General features: G+C 38.9%; 1 pseudogene; it reads right to left on the bottom strand.

The window, feature by feature from the left end:
- Positions 1-204: 204 nt before the first annotated feature.
- On the bottom strand, positions 205-1,621 carry LOC114640687 (annotated as a pseudogene).
- Positions 1,622-10,936: the final 9,315 nt, after the last annotated feature.

Here is a 10,936-nt window from a genome sequence, read left to right as displayed (position 1 = left end):
GTACTGATTTTGAAAACTAATAACTTAAAACTGCTACACACACACACAAAATAAAAAGGTCCACAAAACATTCTTTCCTTCTGAAGGTTTTACGATGCATTGTTATCATTAACCAGTCTTTTACTATTAAACTTAAATGGCCAATTGAGACAAACCGTTCTGAGACCGTTCTTCCACCACTGATTAAGACTGGGGTGGCAGGTGTTAGGGATAATATTCATTTAGCCTTCTGAGCTTTCTGGGCAGACTTGGTGACTTTGCCGGCTCCAGCAGCCTTCTTGTCCACAGCTTTGATGACACCGACTGCAACTGTCTGCCTCATGTCTCGAACGGCAAGACGACCAACTGGAGGATAGTCAGAGAAGCTCTCAACACACATGGGCTTGCCAGGAACCATATCAACAATGGCTGCATCACCAGACTTCAAGAATTTGGGGCCATCTTCCAGCTTCTTACCAGAACGACGATCAATCTTTTCTTTAAGCTCAGCAAACTTGCATGCTATGTGGGCTGTGTGACAATCCAGAACAGGAGCATAGCCAGCACTAATTTGGCCTGGATGGTTCAGGATAATCACCTGAGCAGTGAAGCCAGCTGCTTCCATTGGTGGGTCATTTTTCCTGTCACCAGCAACATTGCCACGTCTAACATCTTTGACAGACACATTCTTTACATTGAAGCCCACATTGTCCCCAGGAAGAGCTTCACTCAAAGCTTCATGGTGCATTTCAACAGACTTGACTTCAGTTGTTACGTTGACTGGCGCAAAGGTAACCACCATGCCAGGTTTGAGAACACCAGTCTCCACTCGGCCCACGGGGACAGTGCCAATGCCCCCAATTTTATAGACATTTTGGAGGGGCAGTTGCAGAGGCTTGTCAGTTGGACAAGTTGGTGGCAGGATACAGTCCAAAGCTTCCAGCAGCGTGGTGCCACTGGCACTGCCATCTTTGCGGTTGACTTTCCATCCCTTGAACCAAGGCATATTAGCACTTGGCTCCAGCATGTTGTCACCATTCCAACCAGAAATTGGCACAAATGCTACTGTGTCAGGATTATAGCCAATTTTCTTAATGTAGGTGCTGACTTCCTTAACGATTTCCTCGTATCTCTTCTGACTGTATGGTGGCTCAGTGGAATCCATTTTGTTAACACCAACGATTAGCTGTTTCACACCCAGGGTGTAATCCAGAAGAGCATGCTCACGGGTCTGCCCGTTCTTGGAGATACCAGCTTCAAATTCACCAACACCAGCAGCAACAATCAGGACAGCACAATCAGCCTGAGATGTGCCTGTAATCATGTTTTTGATGAACTCTCTGTGCCCTGGGGCATCAATGATAGTCACGTAGTATTTGCTGGTCTCAAATTTCCACAGGGAGCTGTCAATAGTGATACCACGCTCACGCTCAGCTTTCAGTTTGTCCAACACCTAGGCGTACTTGAAGGAGCCTTTTCCCATCTCGGCAGCCTCCTTCTCAAACTTTTCGATGGTTCGTTTGTCAATTCCACCACATTTGTAAATCAGGTGGCCGGTTGTGGTGGACTTGCCGGAATCTACGTGTACAATTACAACGATGTTGATGTGAGTCTTTTCCTTTCCCATTTTTGCTTTGAATTAGCGGTGGCTTTCACAACACCTGCGTTCTGACGGCAAACCCGTTGCCTGAGGTAGCCATTCTAATATCAAATAATATCGACTTTCATCCAAAATTAATCAAAAAAGATAAGGAAGGACACTTCATACTCATCAAAGGAAAAATCTACCAAGGTAAACTCTGAATTCTGAACATCTATGCTCCAAATGCAAGGACACCTACATACATAAAAGAAACTTTACTAAAGCTCAAAACACACATTACACCTCACACAATAATAGTGGGGGATTTCAACACCCCACTCTCAGCAATGGACAGATCATGGAAACAGAAACTAAACTGAGACACTTTGACATTAACAGAAGTTATGAACCAAATGGACTTAACAGAACATTTCATCCTAAAACAAAAGAATATACCTTTTTCTCAGCACCTCATGGTACCTTCTCCAAAACTGACCATATAATTGGTCACAAAACAGGCCTCTACGGATACAAAAAGATTGAAATAATTCCTTGCATCTTATCAGATCACCATGGACTAAGACTGGTCTTTAATAATGACAAAACCAATGGAAAACACACGTGCACATGGAAACTGAACAACTCTCTACTCAATGATGACTTGGTCAAGGAAGAAATAAAGAAAGAAATTAAAGACTTTTTAGAATTCAATGAAAATGAGGACACAGCATACCAAAACTCGTGGGACTCCATGAAGGCAGTGCTAAGAGGAAAACTCATAGCTCTAAGTGCCTACAACAAGAAACTGGAGAGACCACACACTAACAACTTGACAGCACAACTAAAAGCTCTAGAACAAAAAGAAGCAAATACACTCAGGAGGAGTAGAAGGCAGGAAATAATCAAACTCAGGGCTGAAATCAACCAAATAGAAACAGAAAGAGCAATACAAAATATCAATAAAACCAGGAGCTGGTTCTTTGAGAAAATCAACAAGATAGATAAACCCTTAGCCAGATTAACCAGAGGGCACAGAGACAGTATCCAAATTAATAAAATCAGAACTGAAAAGGGAGACATAACAACAGAAACTGAAGAAATTCAAAAAATCATCAGATCCTACTACAAAGGCCTATACTCAACAAAACTGGAAAACCTGGATGAAATGGACAATTTCCTAGACAGATACCAGGTACCAAAGTTAAATCAGGAGCAGATAAAACATCTAAACAGTCCCATAACCCCTAAGGAAATAGCAGCAGTCATTAAAAGTCTCCCCACTAAAAAAAGCCAGATGGTTTTAGTGCTGAATTCTACCAGACCTTCAAGGAAGACCTAATACCAATTCTCTTCAAACTATTCCACAAAATAGAAACAGAAGGAACACTACCCAATTCGTTCTATGAAGCTACAATTACACTCATACCCAAACCTCACAAAGACCCAACAAAGAAACAGAACTTCAGACCAATCTCCCTTATGAACATCGATGCAAAAATACTCAATAAAATTCTAGCAAACCGAATCCAAGACCACATCAAAACAATCATCCATCATGATCAAGTAGGTTTTATCCCAGGAATGCAGGGATGGTTCAATATTCGGAAATCCATCAATGTAATCCACTATATAAACAAACTTAAAGAAAAAAACCATATGATTATCTCACTAGATGCTGAGAAAGCATTTGACAAAATTCAACATCCCTTCATGATAAAAGTCTTGGAAAGATCAGGAATTCAAGGCCCCTACCTAAACATAGTAAAAACAATATACAGCAAACCAGTAGCCAACATCAAACTAAATGGAGAGAAACTTGAAGCAATCCCACTAAGATCAGGGACTAGACGAAGCTGCCCACTCTCCCCCTACCTATTCAATATAGTACTGGAAGTCCTAGCCAGAGCAATTAGACAACAAAAAGAAGTCAAAGGGATACAAATAGGAAAGGAAGAAGTCAAAATCTCACTATTTGCAGATGATATGATAGTATACTTACGTGACCCAAAACTTCCACCAGAGAACTCCTAAACCTGATAAACAACTTCAGCAAAGTGGCTGGTTATAAAATCAACTGAAACAAATCAGTAGTCTTCCTCTACATGAAAGTTAAATAGCCTGAAAAAGAAATTAGGGAAATGACATCCTTCTCCATAGTTGCAAATAATATAAAATACCTTGGTGTGAATCTAACCAAGCAAGTGAAAGACCTGTATGACAAGAACTTCAAGTCTCTGAAGAAAGAAATCGAAGAAGATCTCAGAAGATGGAAAGATCTCCCATGCTCATGGATCGGCAGGATTAATATAATAAAAATGGCCATCTTGACAAACGCAATCTACAGATTCAATGCAGTCCCCATTAAAATCCCAACTCAATTCTTCACAGAGTTAGAAAAGGAAATTCTCAAATTCATATGGAATAACAAAAAACCCAGGATAGCGAAAACTATTCTCAACAATAAAAGAACTTCTGGAGGAATCACCATCCCTGACCTCAAGCTGTACTACAGAACAATAGTGATAAAAACTACTTGGTATTGGTACAGAGACAGGCAGGAAGATCAATGGAATAGAATTGAAGACCCAGAAATGAACCCACACACCTATTGTCACTTGATCTTTGACAAAGGAGCTAAAACTGTCCAGTGGAAAAAGGACAGCATTTTCAACAAATGGTGCTGGTTCAACTGGAGGACAACATGTAGAAGAATGCAAATTGATCCATTCTTATATCCTTGTACAAAGCTCAAGTCTAAGTGGATAAAGGACCTCCACATGAAACCAGATACACTGAAACTAATAGAAGAGAAGGTGGGGAAAAGCCTCAAATACTTGGGCACAGGGGAAAAGTTCCTGAACAGAACACCAATGGCATGTGCTCTAAGATCAAGAATTGACAAATGGGTCTTCATAAAATTGCAAAGTTTCTGTAAGGCAAAGGACACTGTCAATAGGACAAAATGACAACCAACAAATTGGGAAAAGATCTTTACCAATCCTTCATCTGATAGAGGGCTAATATCCAATATATACAAAGAACTCAAGAAATTAGAATCCAGACAATCAAATAACCCTATTAAAAAATGGGGTATAGAGCTTAACAAAGAATTTTCAACGGAGGAAACTCAAATGGCCGAGAAGCACCTAAAGAAATGTTCAGCATCCTTAGTCGTCAGGGAAATGCAAATCAAAACAACCCTGAGATTCCATCTCACACCAGTCAGAATGGCTAAGATTAAAAACTCAGCTGATAGTAGCTGCTGGCGAGGGTGTGGAGAAAGAGGAACACTCCTCCATTGTTGGTGGGACTGCAAGATGGTGCAACCACTTTGGAAATCAGTCTGGCGGTTCCTCAGAAAATTGGACATAGCATTACCTGAGCATCCAGCTATACCACTCCTAGGCATATACCCAGAAGATGCTCGAACATATAATAAGGACATATGCTCAACTATGTTCATAGCAGCCTTGTTTGTAATAGCCAGGAGCTGGAAAGAACCCAGATGTCCTTCAACTGAGGAATGGATTCAAAAAATGTGGTATATTTACACAATGGAGTATTACTCAGCTATTAAAAACAATGAATTCGAGAGGTTCCTAGGTAAATGGATGGAACTAGAAATCATCATCCTGAGTGAGGTAAGCCAATCGCAAAAGAACACACATGGTATTCACTCACTGATTATTGGATATTAGCCCAGAACCTTGAAATGCTCAAGATGCAACTCACAGGCCACATGAAGCCCATAAAGAAGGAAGACCAAGTGGGGGTAATTCGGGCCTTCTTAGAAGGAGCAACAAAATACTCAAGGGAGCAAATATGGAGACAAAGTGAGGGACAGAAACTGAAGGAGGGGCCATCTGAAGACCATTCCACCTGAGTATCCATCCCATGTGCAGTCACCAAAGTAGATGCTGATGTGGAAGTCAGGAAGTGCATGCTGATAAGAGCCTGATATGGATGTCTCCTCAAAGGTCTTCAAGAGTCTGACATATTCAGAGGCAGATGCTCACAACTAGCCATTGAACTGATAATGGGGTTCCCAATGGAGGAGTCAGAGTGAAGGCCATTGGAGCTGAAAGGGTTTGTGGACCCATGAGGAGAGCAACAATACCAACCAACCACAGCTCCCAGGGTCTAAACCACCAGCCTAGGAGCACTTAGGGAGGGATCCAGGACTTCAGCTGAATGAGTAATAGTGGAGGGCCCTGCTGGGCATAGGTGGAAGAAGAGATCCTTGACCTCATGAAGGCTGGACGCCCCAGGGGGTGGGAATTTTGAGGGTGGGGAGGTGGGAGTGGGGGGTAGGTAGGGGTTACATCCACAGAGAAGAAGGAGGAGGGTTGAGGGGATAGGTGGTTCCTGGGTGGGTGGGGGATGGGATAAGGGGACAACATATGAAATGTAAATAAAACATCCAATAAAAAAATTAAAAAAATAATAAATGGCATTTGAATGTAAAAAAAAGGTAAATATAAGTAATTAATAAGTAATTAATTCAAGTGAAAGAAAATGTTTCCTGGGAAGTAAAAGTATTTTGGAGCTGGATAATGAATTCAAATTATCTAATAAAATCTTTTCACTGCAAAATTGTTTTTTTAATTTCTGATCTTTTCATCTTTAGCTAAATCATCTCTTTTTTATTATTATTACATTTTGACCCTGAATAGTAGGCAAATGCTACACTAGCCCTGATATTTTTTTCAATTTTGTGCTTTTTCCCCAGTTCCTTTGTTTAACTCATCTCTTCTAAACAAATTATATTAGCACATTTGGTGGCTATAAGACTATAAAAAAGCCAATTGTCTCATAAACCACTTAATTTATTTCTTGTAGTTCTAGAGACTAAAAAGTCCAAGATCAAACTGTAGACAGCTTCAGGATAGTCTGTTTTGTTGTGACCTCACCTTCCAGATCAAGTGAAAGAAGTCCCTCGAGTCTCTTTGTCTGGACATGGTTTATGAAATCACTCAATTAATTCATTAGGATATTGCCTTCGTAACCAAATCACCTTTCAGTGGTTCCATCTTTAAATAACATCACCTAGAAAGGCTCCATTAAATAGCCTAGAATAATACTTGACAAATATATGCCAAAGAATTCAATATATGATTTTTAAACATGTACTAGAGATTTCTTTAAAATATAACATAACATAAATATAAAATCTAGAAAAAGCTATACCATCCCTTGACATATTCCCAAAAGACTCAACATCCTACTTTGTAGATATTTGCTCAGTCATATTCATTGTCACTCAAGTCACAATATCAGGAAATGGAAGCAAATTAAAAGCTAAACATTCTTCAACTGATAGATAATGAAAATGTTATATATATGAATACTATTTAATGAAATCATGAACTTTGCAGGTAAATGAATATAACTAGAAATGATCATATAAAGCGAGATAAATCCCGACCCAGAGGGACAAGCACTGCATCTTCTCTCTCATCTTTAGATCCCAGCTCCAAACACTCAGATGTGAACATATGTGAATATATGTATATGTGTGTGTATGAATGTATTATGTATGTATCTTGTAGCAATCACAGAAATCAGGAAATTAACAAGGGACTCTATGTGTGCGAGGGGGTGTACTGTAGATGGGAATAACAAGACTCAGGTGATATGAGTCTTTTTTTATTGGTTACTTATTTTATTTATTTACATTTCAAATGTAATACCCTTTCCTGGTTTCCCTCTAGAAACCCACTATCCCATCCCCCTCCCCCTGCTTCTATGTGGGTGTTCCCATTCACACACAGTCTCTCCCACCTCCCCACCCTCAAATTCCCCTACACTGGGACATCTAGCCTTCATAGGACCATGAGCCTTTCCTCCCATTGATGCCCTACAAGGCTGTCCTCTGCTACATATGCAACTAGAGCCATGGATCCCTCCATGTGTACTCTTTGGTTAGTGGTTTAGTCCGTGGGAGCTCTGAGGGCTCTGGTTGGTTGATATCGTTGTTCCTCCTATGAGTCTTTATATTAAAATTTATGAGGAAGAGTATTTAATTAGTCTAGACTGTTTTGTTTACATATCCTTCTCTGAGAAAATTGGATTATCATAGACTCATTGAAGCAGTGTACTGTGGGGGAAAAGTACTTCATCAAAAGGAAAACATAGTGTATAACCAAGGAAAGGGAATTGATGCTAATCCCACAAGTATCTAATCTTGACTAGTGACTAGCCTAAGGCAAACTTTTAAATACTAATTATTCATAAATAGTAAAAGTATAATAACAATGAAAAGTAGATAAATACAACCATTATTCTAGAGCCATTAGATGCTCAATAAGCACATGAAAAGGTGTGCAAGACTCATGAGCCATATGAAGTGCAAATAAAACCCATACTGAGATACTATTTCTAGTTCTTCTATAATAAACAATAGAAAACAGATGTTGGTGATAGTGTAGAAACTGTAATAATTAGGTATTGCTGCTGGGAATATTAACTAGTATGTAACTTGGCAAATCAGTTGAGCATTTCTTATGTACCCACACAAATCTTGTACATTAATGTTAGTAGTGCCATTATTACTAATACCTACACGAGTTTCCCAAGAGCAATGGGCATAGAGGCAACTATTAGGTAGGAAAATAAATTCATCTTGCAACTGCAAGAGCAAAGAACTAGACTTCCTTCCTTCCACATACATTGAGACCTAAGTGCTCTGCCATAGCAAGCACTATTCAGTTCTTTGTCCCAAGGTACTATAAGACAACATGCCCTGATTTTAGGAAGAGAAGGGTAACTAGAGGTGCTAGAGGTCCATAATCTAACATTCTTCATCCTACCACAGAGACACTTGTATGTCCATGTTTATTGCTGCTCTACTCACAATACTAAGAAAACAAAATCAGCCTAGTATTTATTCCTCAACAGATGAATGGGCAATGAATATGGTAAATTTACAGAATGGAATTTATTTATTTATTTATTTATTTATTTATAAAATCTTCAGGAAAATGGATAGAACTGGATAATATTATAGTGAGTGTAGTAGGGCTAAGATAGACTGAATACATGCCCTCTCTCACATGTGGCTTATAGCTTTTAATGTTTATAGAAATGTATATAGGTGAGGGCATCAGTCATGGAGTTGAAAGAATAACCATGAGGCGGGGAAGTCATGGAAGAAACAAGCAAATGTTAATAGAATAAATATGACATAGAAAAGGTTAAAAAGTTCACTATGTATATATTCCTAAATATATAAATGCAATCTGCTCAGTCTCTATAATACTGTTTGTGTGTATATTTTCAGGGTTGACCATTTGTCATTGGGTAGAAGTCTCAGTTAGGGTTTCTATTGCTGTGCTAAAACATCACACCATTGTAGAGTTTTAATCCAGTGACATGGCTGCCCTGGCAAGGGATCACATCCAAAGACATGATCTGGTGGAATGCAGACACATCATACACCTTTACACCCAAACAATGAACTCCAATTGAGGGACAGACAAGGTGACAGAATGAGTCAGAGATAGGATATGTCCAATTCCCACACGAACAGACAGGAAAGACAGACTACTTAATAGCAGTGAGGGAGAGAGCACTCAGTTCAGTTCAGAGTTCAGTTTGGTGCAGTCCATTTGTCACTCAGTTCAATTTAGTGAGTTGGGAGTTCAGTCAGTTGGGAGTCAGTGAGTTGGGAGTTGAATCAGTTCATCAGTGGGGAGTCATTGCAGTGAGTGCAGTGCAGTGCAGTGCAGTACATTTGAGTTCGTTCCTGAAGTCAATCAGTTCACTGCACTTCAGCAGAGGCAGTTGACACCAGAATATAAAGAGGAGCCAGAGGATTAGAACAAAGTGCCAGAGTTAGTTTCAGGCCAAGCAGAGCATTGAGAAGCTGAGAGAAACCAAACTGAATCAGTCAGCTTGGAGAGGAGTTGTGAGCCAAAAGAGCTGAGTTGAACTATGCCGTCAGAGTTCAGAAAGAAGAGAAAAGGTGACCTTATTCAGTAGGAAGCCTACGAGACGACAATTACATCTGGTGAATAAAAGATTCATTTACACATGATCATAAACAACTGGAACGAAGAGAGTTTATTAGGATTACACTTCCACATCACTGTTCATCACTGAAGAAAGACAGGAACTCAAGCAGGGCAGGAGCCTGTCGGCAGGAACTGATTCAGAGGCCATGGAAGGGTGTTGCTTACTGGCTTGTTCATCATGGATTACTCAGCCTGTTTTTACTTTTAAAATATTTTTATTATTTTCCTTGTTTGAAAATACATTTGTTTTATGCATAATGTTCTGAATACAGTTTATCCTCTCTCATTTTCCTCAGTTCCTCCCCACATTCTTCTCCCTTTCTATTTCTCCTTAGAAAATAAATGGGCTTCTAAGGGATAATAATAAAATAAAACCACAATTAACACACAAATGTAAGACAAAACAAACAAAGAGAAGAAAAGGAGCCCAAGAAAAGGTACAAGAAACAGATAATGACATAGAGGCCCATTTGTTCATACACTCCAGAATCTCAGGAGGGAGAAAAGGAAATGAAGAAATGCTGTACTCATAATCCCAAAAAATAACGTTTTTTTTTCAAAAAGCTACTATAGATGGAAGGGTACAAGGGAGACAAAAATATATAGAGGAAGTATGGGTAGATAAAAATTAATTATAAAAATTCCATCATTAAACATAATAGTTTATGTCCTAATTACAGATTAAATAATAGCTGAAGTATGGAAGCAATTCAAATGCCCAGCAACAAGAGAAGCTATAAATAAAATAATGTACCCACATATAATGCAATAATATAGATTCAAAGACAATACTGGGACATACTACAATGTAGAAAGACATTACAATCATTAAATTTAATGAAAGAAGAAAGACATAAAAAAAGCTACATATTCTGAGATGAGACTGATTTATATGGTATTTCTAAAATAAGCAAACCTTATAGATGTTGCTTATCAAGTCATGGTTTCCTAAAGTTTGGAGTGGTTGGAGAGCAATGGGAAGTACCTGCTAATGAGTGCAGTCTTTGTGTTAGAAAAACTTCCAAAACTGTGATGAAGGTGTACTACTTCGAGAATATGCTGCAATCTATTGTTCTGTACTTCAAATTGGGAAATTATTTATCATACAGATAGCACTGAAATAATGCTGTTACTTTTACAACTTATGCTTACATATTTGTCTGAAACATTTGCATTTGAGTGATTTCTATAGCTCATTGTTTTCTCCTTTTGTTTTATAAGTGTATGTATGCCTTAACTAATATCTTGTCTTTACTGACTACAATCAAAGCTATCAGCCCAGCTCCACTGAGCAGTTCTTTTTTTTTTTTTTAACCAAGCCCAGATAAAAAGAAAAGGACAAAGGCAAGAAAGGGGAGGAAGA

Source organism: Grammomys surdaster, unplaced genomic scaffold (genome assembly GCF_004785775.1).
Source record: "Grammomys surdaster isolate TR1022 unplaced genomic scaffold, NIH_TR_1.0 61, whole genome shotgun sequence".
Classification (NCBI taxonomy): Eukaryota; Metazoa; Chordata; class Mammalia; order Rodentia; family Muridae; genus Grammomys; species Grammomys surdaster.
Note: the sequence above shows the minus strand (reverse complement) of the source record. Positions and strands in the feature narration are given on the sequence as shown.